At 42.7% G+C, this 24,172-nt stretch overlaps 1 long non-coding RNA gene across 1 annotated transcript in view; it reads left to right on the forward strand.

Annotated features, from left to right (window-relative positions):
• Positions 1–13,869, forward strand: part of LOC132407025 (uncharacterized) — a 31,288-nt gene extending 17,419 nt beyond the window's left edge. The window contains exons 2-3 of the long non-coding RNA XR_009516345.1: positions 7,405–7,731; positions 13,831–13,869. This is a non-coding gene — a long non-coding RNA (uncharacterized LOC132407025). The remainder of the gene's footprint in view (positions 1–7,404; positions 7,732–13,830) is intronic.
• Positions 13,870–24,172: the final 10,303 nt, after the last annotated feature.

Below are 24,172 nucleotides of genomic sequence, written 5' to 3' on the forward strand. Positions count from 1 at the left end.
AGGCAGGATATCAATGCACAATGCTGTTGTTAATTGGTAATTTCACTAGAAATGACAAGTGTTAGTAATAGTTTGGGTGGCATGCTAGCGCAGCTGATAAAGTCATCATGCCATAGCTCCAGTGACTTGCGTTTGTTCATGGGCTGTGTGCAGTTTGCCCCCCCCCCCCACATTCTCCACTTGGGTTTCCTCCTGGTGCTCTACTTTTCTCTCCCATCCTAAAGATGTGCATGTTGTAAATCAATTGGCTGATGTCAATTGCCTCTTGTTTTATTTTATTGACCTACAGTGCTGAATAGGCCCCTCCAGCCTTTGAGCCCCACTGCTCAGCAGTGCCCAATTTAAACCTAGTCTAATCACAGGACAATTTACAATAACCTATTAACCTGCCTACCGGTATGTCTTTGGACTGTGTGGGAGCACCTGGAGGAAGCCCATGTGGTCACAGGGAGAACATACAAACTCCTTCCAGCCAGTGGTGGGTGTGTAGGTGAGAGGTCAAGTCTAGGGGAAGATGATTTACATGTTGAGAAAATGAAGTGGAACCTGTACAGGATTAGTGCAAGTGCGCGTGTGGTGGTCAACATGACTCCAGTGGGCCAAAGGGCCTCTTTTCATTCTGCATCTTTCCTTGGCCCTAAGACTCTTTAGTTTTATAAAGCCTGCTCAAAGTAATCAGATATTTAAGGTACAGTATTTTGCTAAATTGATGTAATTCCTGAAAGCAGTTTACATTCTGCCTTCAGCTTTCCTTGGCAAGTTGCATAGATTTTGTTAAAGATTTTTGATCCTGAAAGATCTTTTTGATAAAGATTTTTGTTTGTTCAAGATTCTTAAAATTTTTTTTATTAGTCTTTGTATTCCAACAGAGGGAAATTTATTCCAGTTCCAAATTAAATTGCTGTTCTTGAAGTTCCCTAAACAGCCAACAGTGAATAAACCATAAGAAAAGTTTATTTTGTCTGCTGATGTGTATGTTTATGGGTTCATAAGGAATTTAATTGGCGTGTGCCTCAAATAGCCTCTGACAACCATGTCCAGCTTCTGTCTTCACGTGTGACAGCAGGACCATTTCAATGGAGAGGAGAATGAGCAAAGTTTGGTTACTGGCACATTAAAACCAGTTACTCTGGGCAAATGGGGCTCATCAGCTGTGGCTGGAAGCTCATCTAGGAGAAGGAAAACTGATGTCAAACCTGTGATACTTTGTGGCTATACCCACTCACGGGGAAGGCTTAGAGAGTAAACCTTGAAGGAAAAATCAAGAGCTTGAGTCCCTAAGACAGTCTTATGTTGGGTTCAATGCTGACAGGCAACCCCTGTGGCATTGCTGGTGCCAAATTGTGTTGGTCTCTGCCGTTCCTTTGCCTTCATCAGATGTGTGAAGGGGGGAGCCTGCTACATGGGCAACAGCTTGCTTTGCATATTGTACTGTCCTGGCTTGCATGTCTAGACAGCTAGGACGCAACATCCAAGGTCGAACCTGACCGACGGAGGCCTCAGAAGGAAGTTAGTTGTATAGACTGAGGTTAAAATCATGGAATGTTCAAAGTTTTAATTCAGATTCAGTTTCATTTATTTATCACATGTACATTGAAATGTACAGTGAAATGCATGGTTTGTGTTAACAACCAACACAACCTAAGGAAGTTCAGGTTTCGCCACATATTCAGCTGCCAACATAGCACGCTCACCATGTTCACAGAACAACATAAGCAATAGCAACAGAACAATAACAGCAAAATGACAACAGCATAACAATTTCCCAGCCTCAGTACAGGGCAACTCTTGCCTTATGCCTCCAATGGACTTATGCAGTCACAGACTTCTCCAGAGGCCTTTGACTTCTCCAGAGGCTTCTGCAGACTTACAGATCCAGGCATTCGTCATTGGGCTACGACTCCTGGACTTCTGATCGGCCTTCAGGTTTCAATGTCTGGTACTGGCCTAGGACCTGCCAATGGCAATGAATGAGGAACCTGGATGAGGACCTCAATCTCCAGGCCTCGTTCTCTGGACTTGCTGACGAACAGGATCCTGAACTCTGGGTCTCAAATGCTGGTCTTGCTGAATTGCATACCTGGGGGTTACCGGCCCTTGTGGATCCTGACTGCATTGAACGCTGATTCTGGAACCCGCCGACAACTCATTGATCTGGAGGGCCACCAGCCTTTGTCCTGAATGGTCTGCTAGCCTGATCTCCAAACATGGATGCCTTTCGTTACAAGTCTGCATTTCTGGTCTTCAAAAGCAAAATGTGGAGCATGAAATGGAGGCCTAGACTCTTGCCTGACCTCTAACTCTCTACATCTCTGTCCCTAAGCCCCCACCTGGCCCCTAATGCCCCCTTTTGTCCACAAAACCACCTTTACAGTCCTAAAAAAATCTAAATCTGAGGCATGACCTCAACGGAGACTGCAGCTTAGTGCCATCTTGGCTGGAATAACAATATAACATATAACAATCACAGCACAGAAACAGGCCATCTCAGCCCTCCTAGTCCGTGCCGAACTCTTAATCTCACCTAGTCCCACCTACCCGCACTCAGCCCATAACCCTCCACTCCTTTCCTGTCCATATACCTATCCAATTTTACCTTAAATGACACAACTGAACTGGCCTCTACTACTTCTACAGGAAGCTCATTCCACACAGCTATCACTCTCTGAGTAAAGAAATACCCCTCGTGTAATGATGATAGAGGAATTTTAGGACCTAGGCCATTTGGTTCATTTCATCAATGCCATAATCTAGTAGATTCCATTGTTGAGTTAAAGTAGAGATGACAATAGTTTATCAAATAGATAAGGCAGGCTTGCCGCCAGATTTCCTGGAATGTATGAGTACAGTTGAAGCAGGCAGAAAGTATCAGGGCCTGTTGATCTACACAGTGTGGAGCCATTGTGTTCATGCATCCCATTGTCTACCCTTTCACTGTTGTTTTGAGAAGGTACTAGCAGCTGAATATTCAATCTAGAATGCCAACAAAGTAGACCATAAGATAAAGGAGCAAAATTTGGCCATTCCACCCATAAAGTCTACTGCACCATTCCATCATGGTTGATTTATTATCCCTCTCGATTCCATTCTCCTGGCTTCTCCCTGTAACCTTTGACATCCTTCCTAATCAAGAACCAATTAGCCTTCATTTTACGAATACCCAATGACTTGGCTTCCACAGTTGTCCCCAGCAATCAATTTCAAGATTCACCACACACTGTCTAAGAATATACAGAATCTGAACTACATCTCATGGAAATGTTTGTTTGATGATAAACTTCAATAAAATATAAATTACAAAAAAAAAAGAATATTCTTCCTCATCTCTGTTCTAGAGGGATGTCTGGTCCTAGGATCTGCACACATGGAAACATCCTCTGCACCTCCATTCTTTTCGGAACTTTCAATATTCAATAGGGTTCAATGGGATCCCTTCTCATTCTTCCTAACTCCAGTGAGTACAAGCCCAGAGCCTTCAAGAGTACTACATGTTTAATATTACATTCAAACCATGAATGTTATCCTGTGCTGTTCCTGTGGCACTTATACATGTTGAAATCTTCCTGGTTAGGCATTGAGTTCAAGAAGCAGGAAATTATGTTGCATGTTATAAAACTCCAGTCAGTCCGCATCTGGAGTACTGCGTTCAATTCTGGTCGGTGCCATCATGTTGAGGCTTTGGAGAGGGTGCAGGATGGTTTACCAGAATACTGCCCGGATTAGTGGGCATGTGCTATAATGCGAGGTTGGACAAACTTGGGTTGTTTTATCTGGAGTGGCAGAGGCTAAGAGGAGACCTGATAGAAGTTTATAAAATTATGAGGGGCAGAAATAAACAGCCGGCATCTTTTCCTCAGAATTGAGATGTCCTATACTAGAGGACATGCATTGAAGGTAAGAGGGAGCAAGTTCAAAAGCAGTGTGCAAGTTTTTTTTGCACAGTGAATGGTGGGCGCCTGGAATGCATTGCCAGGGATGGTGGTGGAAGCAATACAATAGATGCATTTAACAGGCTCTTAGATAGGCATTCCTAAACAGTATTCTAACTGGCTGCATTATCATCTGTTGTGGGGAGGGGGGCCCTGCGCAGGATTGAAATAAACTGCAGAAAGTTGTGAACTCAGTCAGCTCCATCATGGGCACTAGCCTCCCCAGCATCCAGGACATCTTCAAGGAGTGAAGCCTCAAAAAGGTGGTATCCATCATTAGAGAGTGCCTGGTCTGGGAACGATACCTCCATCAATCGCAGGACTCTGCAGAGAGTGGTGCAGAAAGCCCAGTGCATCTGTAGATGCAAACTTCCCACCATTTGGGAAACTTACAAAGACAGGTGTGTAAAAAAGGGTCTGAAGGATATCTGGGGACCCGAGTCATCCCAAACACAAACTATATCAGCTGATACCATCCAGGAAACGGTACTGCTGCATAAAAGTCAGGACCAACAGGCTCCAGGACAGCTTCTTCCACCAGGCCATCAGACTGCTTAATTTATGCTGATACAACTGTATTTCTCTGTTATATTGACTATCCTGTGTACATACTACTTATTATAAATTACAATAAATTGCACATTGCACATTTAGACAGAGATGTAACGTAAAAATTATCTTTGGAATGAGAGAGGAAACTGGTCACAGGGAGAACGTACAACTCCTCACAGACAGTGGCGGAAATCAAACTCAGGTTGTTGGTGCTGTAATATTGCTATGCTAACTGCTACAATACCACATATTCAAATTCTAACTCAGGATAGCTTAATATCATTTCCACTCCACAAGTGTAAAGAAGAACGAAATAATTGCTATTTGGATCTGATGCATCACAAAAATAACACAATAAGATAAAGAACAGAATAATAAAACACAATAAATATAAATACATAGTATAGCTTATATACAACAAAGTCTTACTCAATGTCAGCAAGACAAAGGAGCTGTTTATAGACTTCATGAGAAGGAAACCAGATAAGGCAATCTTTATCAGAGGTAGAGTTGGTTAGCAACTTGAAGTTTCTAGGTGTTTATCATTTCAGAGGAGCTGTGTGGGCTTAGCACACAAGTGCAATTATGGACATAACACCACAGCACTTCTATTTCCTTAAGAGTTTGTAGAGATTTGGCATGACATCTGAAACTTTGATAAACTTCTATAGATGTGTGGTGGAGAGTATATTGACTGATTATATCACAGCCTGGTATGGAAACATTAATGCCCTTCAACAGAAAATCCTACAAAAAATAGAAGATATGGCTCAGTCTATCATGGGTAGAGCCCTGCCATCATTGGGCAAATCTACATGAAATACTGCTGGAGGAAAGCAGCATCTATCATAAGGAAGCTTCACGGCCCAGGACATGCTTTCTACTTGTTGCTGCCATCAGGAAGAAGGTACAGGAGCCTCAGGACTCACATCACCAGTTTCAGGAACAGTTATCAGGTTCCTGAACCAAAGGAGATAACTTCACTCAACTTCACTTACCCTATTAGTGGAATGTTCCCACAACCAATGGACTCATGTTCAAGGTCTTTTCATCTCATGTTCTCGATATTTATTGCTTATTAATTTATAACTATTATTTCTTCTTTTTGTATTTGCACAGTTTGTTGTCTTCTGCTCTCTGGTTGAATGCCCTAATTGGATGGTCTTTCATTGATTCTGTTATAGTTATTACACTATAGATTTATTGAGTATGCCCACAGGAAATAAATCTGAGGTTGTATATGGTGATATACGAGGGGTAGTTGATAAGTTCATGGCCTAAGGTAGAAGGAGTCAATTTTAGAAAAACTAGCACATTTATTTTTCAACATAGTCCCATCCTACATTTACACATTTAGACCAGCGGTCGTGGACCATACGGGTCTTGGACCTCTCGAAAGTGTCCACAGTTGGGTGATTGATATGTTCGTGGCCTAAGTTAGAAGACGATGAGTTATACAGCTCTCGTTACATGCGCATGCAGGTCAACCCTTTGAGTGATTATGCAGAAAGCTTGAAGCTAATAACAAATCTCCTGTTACCTTAGGCCATGAATTTATCAATCACCCTGATGAGTTATTAACTTCAGACTTTCTGGAGTTTCAAGTGTCCCTATCTGGACACTTGCTGGAGGTCCAAGATACGTATGTTCCACGACCGCTGGACTAAGTGTGTAAATGTAAGAGGGGACTATGTTGAAAAATAATTGTGCAAGGTTTTCTAAAATTAACTTCTTCTACCTTAGGCAACAAACTTATCGATCTCCCCTCGTATATGTACTTTGATAATAAAATTTATTTTGAAGTTTGATTATGTGTCCGTAAAATGATGCTACACACAGAAGTGTCTGAAATAAGGTGACTCTGACAGGAAATGATAAAGTAGTGGTGGTGGTATGGGTTAGTGGGTGGAGGTGTTGATCATCTTGGTGAATATAATTGTTTTTGAGCCTGGTGTTCCTGATGGAAGTGGGACAAACAGTCCATGCTGGATGTGTGTGATCCTCCATGATACTGCTGGCTTTTTACCAGCACCTTTCCATATATATGTCCTTGATGGTAGGTAGGCTGGTGGTGGTAATGCGTTGGGCAGTTTTGATTAGCTGTTGTAGAGCTCTACGGTGAGCTGCAGTGCAGGTTTCATCCCATGCACTGACGCAGCACATCTGTAGAAGGCCGTGATTGTTGATGTGCGCAGTCCAGCTTCCTCAGAAAGTAGAGGCAGTGGTGAGCTATCCTGAATGTGTAGCATGTGTTCTGAAACTATGAGAAGTTATGCGAGATATCCACTGTTGTGCTGTCCAATCTTATTTAAGAAATCAAGATTGCTTAGGTTGAAATTGTGTTGGAACGCAGATGGATTTAAAAACTACTAAGTTTACACCATCAGTTACTTTCTGAGACTTTTGACTGCAGGGACATGAATTGTATGTTACTAGTCATGGAAACATAGAAAACTTACAGCACAATACAGGCCCTTCGGCCCACAAGGCTGTGCTGAACATGTCCTTACCTGAGAAATTACTTAGGGTTACCCTTAGCCCTCTATTTTTCTGAGCTCCGTAAATCTGTCCAGATCTCTTAAAAGACCCTATTGTATCTGCCTCCACCACCGTCGCTGGCAGCCCAGTCCATACACCCACCACTGTGTAAAAAACTTACCCCTGATATCTCCTTTATACCAACTTCCAAGCACCTTAAAACTGTGCCCTCTCATGCTAGCCATTTCAGCCCTGGGAAAAAGCCTCTGACTATCTGCATGATCCATACCTCTCATCATCTTATACACCTCTATCAGGTCACTTCTCGTCCTCCGTCACTCCAAGGAGAAAAGGCTGAGTTCACTCAACCACAGTCATGGCAGGTTCTGTAGTAAAACTCTGAAGCTTTTGATATCACTAATATGAAGGTTCTTGTCATCCCTAGGGAAACATGTTGTGCAGTCAGGAGCGTGAAATGACACCAAGGATGAAAAGCTGCAACATCTTTACAGTTGTCATGAAAGAGTCGATGAATTCAGGGAGGTGAAGCTCCAGGAGCATGTTCAATTTCACTGTTGCCATTTGTAGGAAGACCTGTGTCTTTGCTTTTACTGTCACAAAGACAAGAGATTCTGCAGATGCTGGAAATGCAGAGTAACACACACACACACAGAGTGCTGGAGGAACCCAGCAGAGGAGGAGCGAATAGTCAACGTTTCAAGCTGAGACACTTCATCAGGACTGGAAAGGAAGCGGGAAGAAGCCAGACTAAGTAAGTGGATGTGGTGGGGTGGGGGGGGGGGGGAAGGAGTGCAAGCTGGCATGTTATAGGTGAAATTAGCTGAAGGGAATGGTAGGTAGATGGGGGGGAGGAGGAGATGGAGAGAGAAGCTGGGAGGTGATAGATAGAAGAAGTAAAGAGCTGAAGAGGATGCAAGAGAATGGACCATTAGAGAAAAGAAAGGCGGGAGGGGGTGGGCAGCTGAGGGAGGCGATAGGCAGGTGGGGAGAAGTGATGAAGTAAGAGGGAAGCCAGAATAGAAAATGGAAAAAAAAAGAAAGAAAGGGAAGGGTTTAATGTGTTGTACATTCAGAGATGGTCTTTTGCACAGTACTGTTTAAATTCTTGGTTACTTGCATTACTGTCACCCTCCTGACAGTCTGAACTAATCTATCCATTCTCCTCTGACCTCTCTCATTAACAAACCATTTTCACCCACAGAACTGCCACTCACTGGGTGTTTTTTTGTTTATTGCACCATTCTTTATTAACTCTTGAAAATGATGTGCATAAAAATCCCAGGAGATCAGTAGCTCCTGCGATACTCAAACTACTACATTTGACACCAACAATCATCCCACAATCAAAGTCACTTAGATCACATTCTTCCCCAATCTGATGTTTGGCCTCAACAACAACTGAATCTCTTGAGCATGTCTGCATGCTTTTATGCATTGATTTAATCGCATGATTGGCCGATATTTGCATTAATGAGCAGGTGCACGGGTGTACCTAATAAAGTGGTCACTCAATGTATATCGATGTGCATCAAAACATCAAAATAAACACTGAAATGTGTCGTTTATGTCAAAGGCCAATACAATCTGAGGACAGTACTGGGGCCAGCTCACAGATACTGCCATACGTCTGGAGCCAGAATAACATGCCCACAAATTAGTGACCCTAACCGCTATTATTAGGAATATGGGAGGAAATCAGAGAACCCAGAGCAAACCTACATGGTCACAGGGAGAACATATAAACTCTTTGCAGGTGGTGGTGGGAATTGGACCCAGGTCACTGGTGTTGCGATAGCATTATGCTATCCACTGTGCTAAGACCATCCGTAATAATGAACAGAGCAGAGCAGTGACCTTTCCCTGCTTCTGACTCTTTTGTTTTTATGGTCAATACTAAGAATTCCATTCTCTGGATGGGGAAGCTAAGAGAATAAATACAAAATTATTTAAGTATAAATTGGGAACAGATGTTCTCAGGAAAATGTACGGAAGAAATGTGGGAAGTGTTCAGGTGATGTTTGTGTAGAGTTCTGCACAGATACGTTCCAATGAGACAAGGAAGTTATGGTAGGATACAGGAACCATGGTGTACTAAGGTTGTTGTAAATCTAGACAAGAAGAAAAGAAGAGCTTACAAAAGGTTCAAAACATAGGTAATGATAGAGATCTAGAAGATTATAAGTCTAGCAGGAAGGATTTTAAGAAATAAATTAGGACAGCCAGAAGGAGCCATGAGAAGACCTTGGCAGACAGGATTAAGGAAAACCCCAAGACATTCTACAAGTATGTGAAGACCAAGAAATTAAGACATGAGAGAATAGGACTAATCAAGTGTGAATGTGGAAAAATGTGTATGGAACCAGAGGAGATAGCAGAGGTACTTAATGAGTACTTTGTTTCAGTATTCACTATGGAAAAGAATCTTGGCGATTGTAGGGATGACTTACAGTGGACTGAAAAGCTTGAGCATGTAGGCATTAAGAAAGAGGATGTGCTGGAGCTTTTGGAAAGCATCAAGTTGGATAAGTTACCGGGATGAGATGTACCCCAGGTTACTGTGGGAGGTGAGGGAGGAGATTGCTGAGCCTCTGGCAATGATCTTTGAATCATCAATGGGACGGGAGAGTTTCCAGAGGATTGGAGGTTTGCGGATGTTGTTCCATTATTCAAGAGAGGGAGTAGAGATAGCCCAGGAAATTATAGACCAGTGAGTCTTACTTCAGTGGTTGGTAAGTTGATGGAGAAGACCCTGAGAGGCAAGATTTATGGACATTTGGAGAGGCATAATATGATTAGGAATAGACAGCCTGGCTTTGTGAAAGGCAGTTTCATGCCTTCCAAGCCTGATTGAATTTTTTGAGGATGTGGCTAAACACATTGATGAAGGTAGAGCAGTAAATATAGTGTATACGGATTTCAGCAAGGCAACTGATAAGGTACCTCATGAAAGACTTATTGAGAAAGTAAGAAAGCATTGGATCTAAGGGAACATTGCTTTGTGGATCCAGAACTGGCTTGCCCACAGAAGGCAAAGTGTGGTTGTAGACAGGTCATATTCTGCATTGAGGTCGGTCACCAGTGGAGTGCCTCAGGGATCTGCTCTGGGATCCCTATTCTTCGTGATTTTTATAAATGACGTGGATGAAGAAGTGGAGGGATGGGTTAGTAAATTTGCTGATGACACAAAGGTTGGGGGTGTTGTGGATAGTGTGGAGGCCTGTCAGAGGTTACAACGGGACATTGATAGGATGCAAAACTGAGCTGAGAAGTGGCAGTTGGAGTTCAATCCAGATAAGTGTGAGGGGTTTATTTTGGAAGGTCAAATATGATGGCAGAATATAGTATTAGTGGTATGACTCTTGGCAGTGTGGAGGATCAGAGGGATCTTAGGATCCGAGTCCATAGGACACTCAAAGCTGCTGTGTAGGTTGACTCTGTGGTTAAGAAAGCGTATGGTGCATTGGTCTTCATCAATCATAGGATTGAGTTTAAGTGCCGAGAGGAAATGTTGCAGCTATATAGGACCCTGGTCAGACCCCACTTGGAGTACTGTGCTCAGTTTTGGTCACCTCACTATAGGAAGGATATGGAAACCATAGAAAGGATGCAGAGGAGATTTACAAGGGTGTTGCCTGGATTGGACAGCGTGTCTTATGAGAATAGGGTGAATGAACTTGATCTTTTCCCCTTGGAGCGACGGAGGATGAGAGGTGACCTGATAGAGGTGTATAAGATGATGAGAGACATTGATTGTGTGGATAGTCAGAGGCTTTTTCCAGGGGTTGAAATGGCCAGCATGAGAGAGTACAGTTTTAATGTGCTTGGAAGTAGGTACAGAGGAGATGTCAGGGGTAGGTTTGTTACTCAGAGAGTGGTGAATGCGTGGAATGGGCAGCCAGCAACAGTGGTGGAGGTGTATACAATAGGGTCGTATACAGAGGAGATTTATCAGGATGTTGCCTGGATTGGAGAACAAGTCATATAAAGCAAGGTTAGCAGAGCTGGGACTTTTCTCTTTGGAGCATAGAAGGACGAGAGGGGACTTAATAAGAGGTCTACAAGATTATGAGAGGCATAGATAGGGTGGATAGTCAGTACCTGTTTCCCAGGGCACCAATAGCAGACACCAGAGGGTATAGGTACAAAATTAAGGGAGGGAAGTTTAGGGGAGACATCTGGGGTAAGTTTTTTATGCAGAGGGTTGAGAGTGCCTGGAATGACTTGCCGGGGATGATGGTGGAGGCTAAAACATTAGGGGTATTTCAGAGCCTCTTGGACAGGCACATGGATGAAAGAAAAATGGAGGGTTATGGAGTAGTGTGGGTTTGTACTTTTTTTAAAGTATTATATGGGTCGGCACAACATGGAGGGCTGAAGGGCCTGTACTGTGCCGTAGTGTTCTATGGTTCTATGGGTCTTTTAAGAGACTCCTGGACAGCTACATGGAGTTCAGAAAAGTAGAGGGCTATGGGTTACCCAAGGTAATTTCTAAAGTAAGTACATGCTTGGCACAGCCTTGTGGGCCAAAGGGCCTGTATTGTGTTGTAGGTTTTTTATGTTTCTAAAATGTCCTTAGAATCAGGTGGATGCCAAGGTAGTGCATGAACAGTTTGTTTAGAATGGCTTGGATGAGCAGCCTTTCCCCGTCTCTCTCTTTCTCATGCCAGCAACACGGGAATATATCTTTTTAGAAAATTACATTTATTATAAGTTCAAACCACTGCAGTACAATCACATTACAAACAAGATGTAGGCCACTAATGGCTAACACGAACTAAACTAACACATTCCCATTCTCACCGAGGTGACTAAAGGTCTTGAAGTACCTCTGAGCTACCCATGGACGATATGTGCTCTTTTTGCACAGCTACCCGGGCACAGACAAATCTCCTGAACATTGCCAGGCAGTCAGCCCGGGCAAACCCCTCCACTGCCTCTCTCCAGAACTCACGGATAGCTATCTTAGCCAGGCCCACTCTTGCATTTCTTTCGGATCAATCAGCTGTGGGTTCACTGGAACTTTGTGAGTTGATATTTGATCTGACACGAACTGCGTCTCATAGCAGCGCAGTGCTGCTCTGTGTGACCTGGCTGAATAAACACATTGAAAATAAACATTAATAAAAAAAGCACCAAAATGGTAAAGCAGATGTAATAATTATAACAAGGTACAATGGCTGGGGTTTCATTGCCTTATTAGCATTCAAGCACTGAGCATAAATACTTAAAACAAATTGAAACATCTGTATCATTGACACGAATGTGTGCCCTAGAGTGCATTATGGAGGTAATAAGTAATGAGGCCATTGCAGCTTAGAGCAGGTTCCAACCCACCAGAAATGTATCTTACTATGAGGTGATGCTGAATGATAAAAGACCTGCCCGGACAAGATGAAAATGTTTGTGGTCAAATGACTATTACAGTAAATCCACAGCTAACAATTAGAATGAAGAAATTCTATACTGGAATAGAAATTCCGCTTAAATAAGGGAAGTCAGACACCTCACTGTGAGAAGCTTAGCTCAGCTGCAGTCCTGCAAAGCAAGAATAAAGCCAATAAAAAGGGCTGCTTCTTGCAGTCCCTCAGTCCCTTCATTGATGTCTGACCTGACCCATGCTTTGAGCGGAGAACAGATTTACTTCATGGAGCGCGCTTGTGGGTGACTTTGTTTAACGTGAGGAGGCTGATGCATGGGCAGGCACCACATGGTCCTGGACAAATTATAATCAGAATCTGGTTTAATATCACTGGCATATGTTGAAAAATGAGTTGTCTCTGCAGCAGCAGTACAATGCAATGCATAATAGAATAAGCTGTGAATTATAGTATATAGATATAAATAATAGTTAAATAAGTAGTGCAAAAGTAAAAATGAAAAGTAGTGAGGTGGTGTTCATAGGTTCAATGTCCATTAGAAATCTGATGGCAGAGGGGAAGAAGCTGTTCTTGAATCATTGAATGTGTGCCTTCAGGCTTCTGTACCTCCTTCCTCATGGTAGCAATGAGAACAGGGCATGTTTTGGGTGATGGGGGTACTTAAAGATGGATGCTGCCTTTTTGAGGCATTGCTCCTTGAAGATGTCCTCGATACTATGGAGTCTAGTGCCTCCGTAGTATCGGGGTTAGTGTCCAGAGACATGGAATGCAAGATGACTGGGGACCTTTCACTGCTGCAGCCTTCCTTCATCTTTACTGCCATTGTGGTGTGTCACCAGACTTTCCTTTGCATAGTGGGGGAATTAAGAATTATGGGGAAAAGGCAGATAGGCAGAGGTGAGACCATGGCCAGATCAATCATGATCTTACTGAATAGCTGAGCAGGCTCGAGGGGCCAGATGGCCTACTCCTGCTCCTATTTCTTATCTTCTTATGTTATGATAATCTTCCAGCAGTTCCACCACTGAACTCTTGGTTGGATTGTTCTTTGTCTCAATCCAATTGCTAAAACCTCCCCCTTGACCTTACCACCATGGATGACTCTACCAGGAGCAAAGTTGCAAATAGTTAAACTCCAGACCACATCACACTTGGGATCTCAGGAACTCACAAACCTCACAGATCAGCTCTGAATATTTTACAAGTGAAAAATTTCCAAGTTTCCATTTTTATTTTATTTCTTAAACATAATATAAATATAAAATTAGAAATAAACTTTGACCACAACAGCATCAGTGAAGAAAAAAATGCTTACAAACACATATTTTCTCCTTCAAGTGGAACATTTCTAAGATAAATAATCCTAACTGGAGATGATAAATTCACTTTATATCTTGTTTAATGGTTATTTTTGTAATTTTTTCCTTATTTTTCATTATTATCACAGCCATGATATTTCTCGAACAATACAGGTAGAAGGGTATCCGTCATTAAGGACCTCCATCAGCCAGGACATGCCCTCTTCTCATTGCTATTGTCAGGGAGGAGGTACAGTAGGATGAAGACCCACTCAATGATCCAGAAACAGCTTCTTCTCCACTGTCATTTGACTTCTGAATGGACATTGATCCCATGAACACTACCTCGCTACATTTTTAAGTTTTTATTTTTGCACTATTTATTTAATTTAACAATTTTATATATATATATATATATATATATATACTTACTGTAATTTGCAGTTTTCTGATCCATTATGATGTACCGCAATGCACTGCTGCTGTGAAGTTAACAAATTTCACAACATCTGCCTATGATATTAAACCTGATTCTGATTCTCATTCTGAAGGTATTGATTTATTAGACTAGTAGTGGGAAATGAGTAGACTCGTATAATCTGACAACGTCAGTAATGGCCGTTGAGACAAAAAGCTGTGAGTTCAAGCCCCATGCAGGGATACAGGCACAAGATAACACTGCAATCAGACCTAAAAGAAGTTGTTGCATTGCTTGGGTCAGATTAACAAACCAAAGTCTTTTCTCCATTCTTAGAAATGTGTGTGTGCACACAGGTTTAAACACCCCCTTGTAGATTTACCAATCTCCTTACAAAATTATTTGTACCCCTCTAGTTAAGTGCAACCCATGGTTCTTGTTGCAGGCCCCTTCTGCCATGGAAGAGAGCATTGTCACTGAAAGTCAGCCTCCTATGCAGTTTGAGCCACACATTCATAAGGCTGTCTCACAATTTCATGCCTCAGTGGCACAGGGAGAAATCCTGAGAGTAGGAGTCCATAACAGCATAAGACATAGGAGCAGAATTATGCCTTTTGGCCCATTGAGTCTGCTCTGCCATTTCATCATGGCTGGTCCTTTGCCTTCTCCCCTGACTAATCAAGAACCTATCAACCTTCGCCTTTAATTCAGCCGTCTGTGGCAATGAACTCCATAGATTCACCACCCTCTAGCTATAGAAATTCCTCCTCATCTCTGTTCTAAATGGATGTCCCTCTATCTTGAGGCTGTGTCCTCTGGTGCTAGTTTCCCCCACCAAAAGAAATATCCTCTTCACATCCACTGAGAGTTCCTATGAATCAGGTAAGGAAATGTGATTATTTTTGAACAGACAGATTTGAAACACATATCGTACACAGACACGAGGAAATTTGCAGATGCTGGAAATTCAAGCAACACACACAAAATGCTGGTGGAACACAGCAGGCCAGGCAGCATGTATAGGGAGAAGCATTGTCGACGTTTCGATCCCACCCCCTCTGGTCTTCTCCTATCATTTTGCAATTCCCCCTCCCCCTCCTACTTTCAAATCTCTTACTACCTTTTCTTTCAGTTAGTCCTGACGAAGGGTCTTGGCCCGAAATGTAGACAGTGCTTCTTCCTATAACTGCTGCCTGGCCTGCTGTGTTCCACCAGCATTTTGTGTGTGTTACCGTACACAGAAATGCTTTTGCATCCATTTTAAGTTCTTTGTCTCTATTGGGTTCTCCATTCTTTTGTGCCCAGACTCACCAACAGGATATCTACATCAGGGGAAAAAAACCCGCTGAAATATAAACAAAAAGTGCTGGAAATACTCAGCAGGTCAGGAAGCAAATGTGGAAAAGGAGACAGAGTACTCAATGGGGACCTTTCTAGTCCAACTCAATCATTAACTAATCCCCTCTCTGCAGATAGGTGATAAAGTAGGTTTCAATCATGCTAGCCTTTGTTGGTTGGGGCACTGAATATAAAATTCAGGAAGCCATGTTGCAGCTGTACTAAGGCTTAGTTAGGCCACATTTTGAGTACTGTGTGCTGATGTAGTTGCCACACTACAGGATGCATTTAGAGGCTTTGGAGAGGATGTAAGAGAGGTTCATTGGGATGTTGCTTGGATTGAAGAACAATAACCATAAGGACAGAACAGAAAAACTTGAATTGTTTTCTCTGGAATATCAGAGGCTGAGGGGTGATCTGACAGAAGTATATAAAATTTTGACATTAGATAGTAGGATTTCCTTGCACCAGGATGGAACTGCTATAAGGCCTAGATTTAAGGTGAGGGGGGAAGAGTCAAGGAGCAAGTTTTACATATAAGGAGTATTAGTTGCCTGGAATGGGTTACCAGGGGAGGTGGTACAGTAGAAACAGATATGATAGCAATGTTTAAGAGGCACTTGAATAGGTAGAGAATGGAAGGATATAGCTATGTTCAGGCAGATTGGATAAGTTAGGTTGCCGCAGACATGTAGGCCTGTTCCTGTGCTGGACTGTTCTCTGTTCTCCTTTCTAGACTCTGCCCGACTTGCTGAGTATTTACATTTCTCCCCAACTTAACTTTTGTGTCTGTTGGTGCTGGTAAAGGGAAAATTGCTGGTTGGACTTCGGATGAACATCCTTACTCGTCTTCAAAGGGACCTTTAAAGTCAACCAAACCACTAGACAAGACGAAGTATTTCACCTAAAGGACAATACCTCTGACAGTTTGGCTATCTCCTCTGTGTGATGTACAAGTACTGATCTTAATGCAGGTCTGTGCTTTGAAGCTACAATCTTCTGACATTTGACCTGATGATAAAAGTTAGCAGTAAGATCTGAAGCCAAAAATAGATAGATTAAGCTATGAGGTATGTGCTTGACAGACGCTGTCACTCAGACAAACCACAACCTTAGGCAGGTCAACCTCTACCCTTTCCACCGCACTGGTCTTGGGATCTGGCGTGCCACATTCCAGTGATACAGATATGAGACACCGGATTTGGGAGAGCATTGACAGACAACGCTTCAACTCCACATTCTGCTATCATCTTTCTCCCCTACTACCCGCAGTAGTCTGAGTTCTGTAGTTGGTAAGTCATCACGGATGGTTAAGAAGCTTATGCAGAATGCAATGTTAGCTGCAATAAAATGAAATTTTCCACACTTCGCCCATAATTGAGACATGGAGGCTTTTTAGTCCCAAGTTTCAGTGCCTACACATGCCAAAACTAAGGATTTGTATGTAATTAATACCTGTCCCAATCTATGCCCAGCCTGGCCCAAATACTTATATGTAATATTTTTCTCTATTTAACCCAGCTCTCATTGTAAACTGAACAATTTCAAACAATGCATTTAGGGACACAGGAGATTCTTCAGATATGGGAAATCTTGAACAAAACACACACAAAATGCTGGATGAATTCAGCAGGCCACGTGGCATCAATGGAGGAAAATGAACAGTCGAAGTTTTGGGCCAAGACCCTTCATGATTTCACTGAATGGATTAATTGATTCAGACTCTTGATTTTGCTCTGCACTAATAGATGGAAATAGTTGAAAATCAAGAAACCGGCTGATGCTGGAAATCTGAAACAAAAGCAGCAAATGCCAGAAATGCTCGGCAAGTCTGGCAGCATCTGTGGGAACAGAAACAGAGTCAATGTTTCTGGTAGGAAATCCTTTATCAGAACTGAAAAAGAGACAAAACAGATTTGTAAAGCTGAAGAAAGGATAAGGAATGAGGGAGCAACACACACAAAATGCTGGAGGGACTCAGCAAGTCAGGTAGGATCTAATAGAAATGAATAAACAATTGAAACTTTGGGCTGAAATTCTTTTTCAGGACTGGAAAGGAAGGGGGTGGACACCAGAATAAACAGGAAGGAGGACTAGCTAGAAAGTGATATGTGAAACCAGGTGGGTATGGAAGGTAAAGACATGAGAAGAAGCAATCTGTTAGTAGTGTAGAGTGGATCATGGGAGAAAGGGAAGAAGGATGGGTACCAGAGGGACATGATGGGCAAGTTATGAGAAGTGGTAAGAGGCCACAGTGGGGAACAGAAGAGGAGGGGAAGGGTGGAAAATAATACTGGAAAGAGAAATTGATGTTCTTGCTATCAGGTTGGAGGCTACCTAGGCATGAACATGAGGCATTGCTCCTCCCCACTGAGAATAACCTCATCATGGCTAAAGAACAAGCCGTAGACCAACATCTCAGAATAGAAATTAAAATGGTTAGCCACTGGGAAATTCCACTTTTGGCAGAAGGAATGGAAGTGCTCAACAAAGCAGCCTCCCCATTTTTGTTGGGTCTTACCATTGTAAATGAGTTCACATGGGGAGTACCAGATACAATGGACAACCCTAAGAGGCTTGCAGATGAAGTGCTGCCTCACCTGGAAGGAGTATTTGGTGCCCTAAATAGAGTTAAGCGAGGAGTTGAATGGGGAGGTGTACCATTTCAGTCACATGTAGGGATATGTGCCAGGAGGGATATCAGTGGGAATGGATGAATTGACAAGAGAATCACAGAGGACCAACCTCTGCAGAAAGCTGCAAATATGGGGGACAGGGGGAGGTAAAGATGCACTTGGTGGTAGTATCCCATTGAAGATAATGATGTGTTGGATGCGGAGGTTTGTGGGGTGGTAGGTGAGCACAAGAGGAACAATATCCCTTTTAAGGCATTGGGAAGATAGAATGAGTACAGATGTCTGGGAAATAGAGGAGATGCAGGTGAGGACAGCATCAATAGTGAACAAAGGGAAACCCTAGTCTTTGAAGAAGGAGGACATCCCTAATGTCTTGGAAGGGAGAGCCTCATCCTGGGAAGAGATGTTGCTGAGATGAAGGAATTGAGAAAATGGAATGGCATTTTTACAGGAGACAGGGAGGGAAGGGGTACAGTCAAGATAATTTGGGAATCAGTATGTTTATAGAAGATGTCAATAGAGAGATTGCTGCAGAGATGGAGACAGAGAGATTGAGAAAAGGGAGAGAGGCATCAGCAAAGGACAAAGTGAATTTAAGGGCATGGTGGAAGTTGGAGGCAAAGTTGATGAAATGACTAAAGCAGTCATCAATGTAGGGCAGGAAGCATTACGGAGCATTACTGAGAAGTTTTGGAACAGGGATCATCCTATGTAACCAACAAAAAGGCAGGCATAGATGAGGCCCATGTGTGCACCCTTGAGTTTGTAGAACATGGGAGGAGCCAAAAGAGAAATTGTTCAGGGTGAACACCACTTCTGCCAGATGAAGGAGGGTGGTGGTGGAGTTGAACTGGTTGGGTATTTTGTTGAGAAATATGAGGAAAGCTTTAAGCTCTTCTTGATAAGGGAATAGAATCATATGAAAACTGAATACCCATGGTGAAAATAAAGTGTGAGGGCCAAGGAACTGGAAGTTGTTCAGGAGATTGAGAGCATGTGAAGTGATGTGGATGTAGGTGGGAAGTTACTGAACTAATGGGGATAGAATGGAGTCAAGGTATGCAGACATAAGTTTAGTGGGGCAGGAGCTGGCAGAGACAATAGATTTACCCAGACACTCAAGTTTTTCCACCAGTGTTGATGAGGTTAGTGAAAGTGTTGGAGACAATTTTCTGATGGTCCGGAGGGGGTCCTTTTCAAAGAGTAGGTAAGAGGAGATGTCAGAGTTGCTGCTTGTCCTTTGCAACGTAGAGGTCAGTCTACCAGCTACAACAGCACCCCCTTTGATAGCAGATTTGATGGTAAGTTTCAGAATGATGCAGAGAGAGTCAAGGGCATTGCATTTAGAGGAGGTTAAAGAAGTTGGATTGGAGACGGAGGCGATGGAAGAAGAGATTGGTACCATTGCATATGTGGAGCTCACTGATGTGAGGGCGAAGGGGGTTGAAGGCCCTTGCGGAGGTCAGAACATTCTGCCTGAGAGAGGGGAAGGTCAGAGGGAATGCAAGGAATAGAGCAGAGATCAGAGGCTGGAGGAGAGTTGGTGGCATTGGGGTGTTTAGGGAAGGTAGGATGGGAGGAAAATGGAGTTTCTGAAGACCCATGAGGTGACAGTAGAGCCTGAGAAAGCCTGGGGGAGGGGTGGGAGTCTACGGTAGGAAGGAAGTTCTTGACCTGGAGGTGATGGTGGCCAAGGACCGGGCTAGAGCTGGAGCTAGTGACTGCATAATTCATGGTCTGAAGACATCTAGGGTCATTGGAACAAGTGTTGGCAGTGGTGGGACTCATAGTCTGGAGCCGCTAGGTTTATTGGAACTGGAGTTAATGACAGTGGTATCCACAGTCTGGAGATGAATAAGGAATGGGGATATCTTTGAAAGGCTATTACTGGGGTGGTCAAGGGGATAAACTATCAACAGGTCAATTGGTAAATGGGAGCAGTTTGAGACTTGACTTAATGGTTGGAAGTACAGGGTGATGGGAGAAGGTTGTTTCTTGGATGGAGGCCTGTGATTAGTGGTGTACTGTGGGGATTGGTATTGGGCCCATTGTTCATTATTTATATAAATATTTTAGATGAGATGGTTAATGTTTGAAAATGACATCAAAATGGGTTATGAAGACAGTGAGGAAAGTTATCAAAATCTGCATAGGGATCTTGATCAGGTAGGTAATTGGGCTAAGAAATAGCAAACAATTCTCGGTTCAAATAAGTGCGTTTTTCAAAGTCAAACCTTGGAAGAACTTTCATGGTGAATGTAATGGCCCCCAGGGACTGTTGCAGAACAGGTGGGGGGGGGGTCAATCAATACAAGTATATAGCAAGTGTATAGTTCCCTGAATGTGGCATCACAAGTAGACAGGGTGATGAAGAAAGTAACTGACGTGCTGGGCTTCATCAGTCAGGACCTTGAATATAGACAATGGGATGTTATGTTGTAGCTGCTTTGAGACATTGAAGAGGCTGCAAGTGAAGTATTGTGAGCAACATACACAAAATGCTGGAGGAACTCAGCAGACCAGGCAGCATCTATGGAAAAAAGTACAGTCAACTTTTTGCACTGAAACCCTTTGGCAGGACTGGAGATAGAAAGCTGAGGAGTAGATCTGGAAGGTGGAGAAGAGGGGAGAGAGAAACAACAGGTGATAGGTGAAACCTGGAAGGGGAAGGATGAAGCAAGGAACTAGGAAGTTGATTGGTGAAAGAGACAGAAGCCATGGAAGAAGAAAAAAGTGGTGGGTGGGGGGAGCACCAGAGAGAGGCGATGGGTGGGCAAGGAGATAACAAGCGAGAGGGGCAAGGGGATGGGAAATGGTGAAGGGGTTGGGGGAGGCATTACTGGAAGTTAGAGAAATTGATGTTCATGCTATCAGGTTGGAGGCTACCTAAACAGAATATAAGGTGTGGTTCCTCCAAACTAAGTGTTGTCTTATCCCAATAGTGAAGGAGGCCATGGATGGACATATCAGAATGGGAATGGGAAATATAATTAAAATGGGTGGCAACTGGGAGATCCCACCTGTTCTGGCGATGGAATGCAGATGCTTGGCAAAGCAGTCTCGCGATCTACGTCCAGTCTCACCAATATACAAAATGAGTTCCTCCAGCATTTTATGTGTGTTGCTCGGATTTCCAGCATTGCAGATTTTCTCTTGTCAGTGAAGTGTTGTGCACTGATTTGGTTACCCTGTTATAGAAAATACATGTAGAAAAAGGAAAGAGTGCAAAGGAAATTTATGAGAATGTTGCTAGGACTTGAAGCGTCTTGTCCCAAAATGTCAACTGTTTATTCTAAGCCATCAATGCCCCCTGACTTGCTGAGTTCCTTTAGCATTTTGTACTGTATCTGCTGCAAAAGATTTCCAGCATCTGCAAAACCTCTTGTGAGAGGTTAAATAGACAGGACTTCATTCATTGATGTATAGGTACTGATGTATAAAGGTGACCTTATAGAGGTGTATAAGATCATAAGAGGCATACAGTACTGAGCGGAAGTCTTAGGCGCATAAATATAACTGGGGTGCCTGAGATGTTTGCACAGCAGTTCAGTAAATTTATGTATTGCACTGTACTGCTGCCACAAAGGAAAACAAATTTGTTGACAGCAAGAAGTTGCAGAGGGTTGCAACTACATCATGGGCACTAACCTCCCCACCATTGAGAACATCTTCAAAAGATGATGCTTCAAGAAGGCAGCATCCCAATTGTTAAGGACCCTCACCATGCAGGACATCCCCTCTTCTCAATATTATCATCACGAGTCTGAAAATGCACAGTCAGCATTTTAGGGATGGCTTCTTCCCCTCCGCTTTCCGATTTCTGAATGATCCATAAATCCATGACCGCTATGTCACTATCCTTTATTTAATTTTAAATATCACTCAATCTATCTATCTAGCTAGCTAGTTATTCATTCAGTGATTGTTGATGGGTAGGGTCACCCATCTTGTAAAGACACTGCCCAGAAGGAGCCAATGGCAAATCACTTCTGTAGAAAGTTTTCCAAGAACAATCATGGTTAACTGTACCTATGCTTTTTGATATGGCACATAATGCTGATGAGTTATTGCTTTATGTCTTACTGTATTGCTGCCACAATTTTAACAAATTTCACAGCATAGTTCAAAGTTAATAAGCTTATCTTGATTCAGATTTGGATTCTGAAATTAGTGTCAGTGTCTAGGTCTTAAAAGTAGTGCCAATATTGTGGGCAGGCACTGGCTCATGCAGTTATTAAGCCTGAGGAGAAGGCAATATGTACCACTGAGGTATGTCAACATAAAAAGATTAGTTTAAATTGCCTTGTGCGTGACTGATGAACTGGAGTTTTCTCAATTATCCCATCGACAAGGAAACCTCTGTGAAAAGCCATGAGCTGAACATGCCAAACAAATTCATTAGATAGAGGAACAGGAGTAGGTAATTGAATGTCAACCACGCCCCGTCCATCTCTGCAATATTTCTGTCATCACGTTTAGGAATAGCACACACTTAAAGTGCTGCCGTGCTCTCCTCTCAGCCTACAGTGATTGGCAGTCGAGGCAGGTAGAACAAATAACCATCCATTTGTGCTTGATCTGCTTCTTTGTATTAATTATTGGTGGTGCGTTTGAAACAGAGGACATTTTAGATGAGAAAAGACCAAGGTCTCTCATCAAAACATGCAGTCACATGATTGTAAACAAAGGAGTCATTGGTTAATCATGGCAATCTATCTCGTTGTGTTTGTCTATCACTCTCAAGCCCGGTGTGAACACATAACGAACAAAGGAAAGGTTTTGGAACCAAACCTGTTCAAGTCTCTGGAATGTAATAGCAAGCAAGTGTCATTGCATTTATTTCTACTTTACTGATATCATGGTTACTTACAATACCAATTTCATCACTGAAGAGGCCATGCAACATCCATGCCAGAACCACCAGACTCAAAAATAGTACTTACCCTAAAGGCTGATTTATACTTATGCGTATGGGCTACGCTGCAGCCTACACCGTAACCCTGATTTTCACTTCTGCCTCATCTTTCGCTGTAGCGAGCTTGCGTTGGTGTGCGCCAAAATGCTAGTTGGTGGTGGGGTTTCTACGACACTGTGCTGAGTTTCTTCATGAGAAACATGGACGAGGAAATGGATTTCAAAAGGTTTTGCATGTCAGCAGATAGATTTGACGATTTGGTTCATCTATTTCTCATCAGTGTACAGACATGCCGGAGAAACAGCAACCAGAAATGCGTAGGAGGAAATGTGATGCTACCAAGCAGACCAATCACAGTTGTTGTGGTCTGCATCACCGCAACATGTGAGTAACTTTTCTGGAAAGGTACACGTCACCCTACAGCGTAGGATATGGAGTAGGTACGGCATAGGGTATGTATTACCTACGGTGTCGATGCTACGCATGGGTATAAATCAGCCTTAAGTGTCAGGCTAATCAAAACATCCACCCATTAACTCATCCCGCCACAAACCTGACATCCACATCAGCCACTCAGCACCCGCCATCCCCCTCCCATGTACTGTGTCTTTACAGTTACTTGTACATTGTGTTTTATAGGATTGCTTTTATATTTATGGTGTTTTTATATTTATTGTGCATTGGATCCAGAGTAACAACCATTTTGTTCTCTTTTACACTTGTGTACTGACGAATGACAATGAACAATCTTAAATCTTTGATCTTGAGTTTAGAAATGATGCAAGCTTACTCTCAGATGCTTCAAGCCCAGAGACAGGAGAATTTTTTTCCTCAAGAAAATGGATCTCAGGATCATATACAATGAAATATATGTATTTTACTTTCAACTTTGAACTTTGAAAATGGAAAGGCAGGATGTGTAATCTTTTGGATCCTGGCCAGGAGAACACTGCAGCTTTAAGTAAGGCCATCCTGTTAATGAGTACAACTTGCTCGGGAAAATCATCATGTATACTGTTTTTTAATTGATTGTCCATCTGTTTCATGTTCAATAAAGTTTCTTCCTCACAATGTTCGCTCATGGTGAAAATCATTTCAGATCTTCATTGACAGGAGGGATCAAACCCTGGTTCATGGTACTATGTTCAACTTGCGCATGACAATTGTGATTAGTTGAATGAATACTGTATGCAAAGTAAATGATACTGT

The sequence above is a fragment of the Hypanus sabinus genome, chromosome 17 (assembly GCF_030144855.1).
Source record: "Hypanus sabinus isolate sHypSab1 chromosome 17, sHypSab1.hap1, whole genome shotgun sequence".
In the NCBI taxonomy this organism is placed as follows: Eukaryota; Metazoa; Chordata; class Chondrichthyes; order Myliobatiformes; family Dasyatidae; genus Hypanus; species Hypanus sabinus.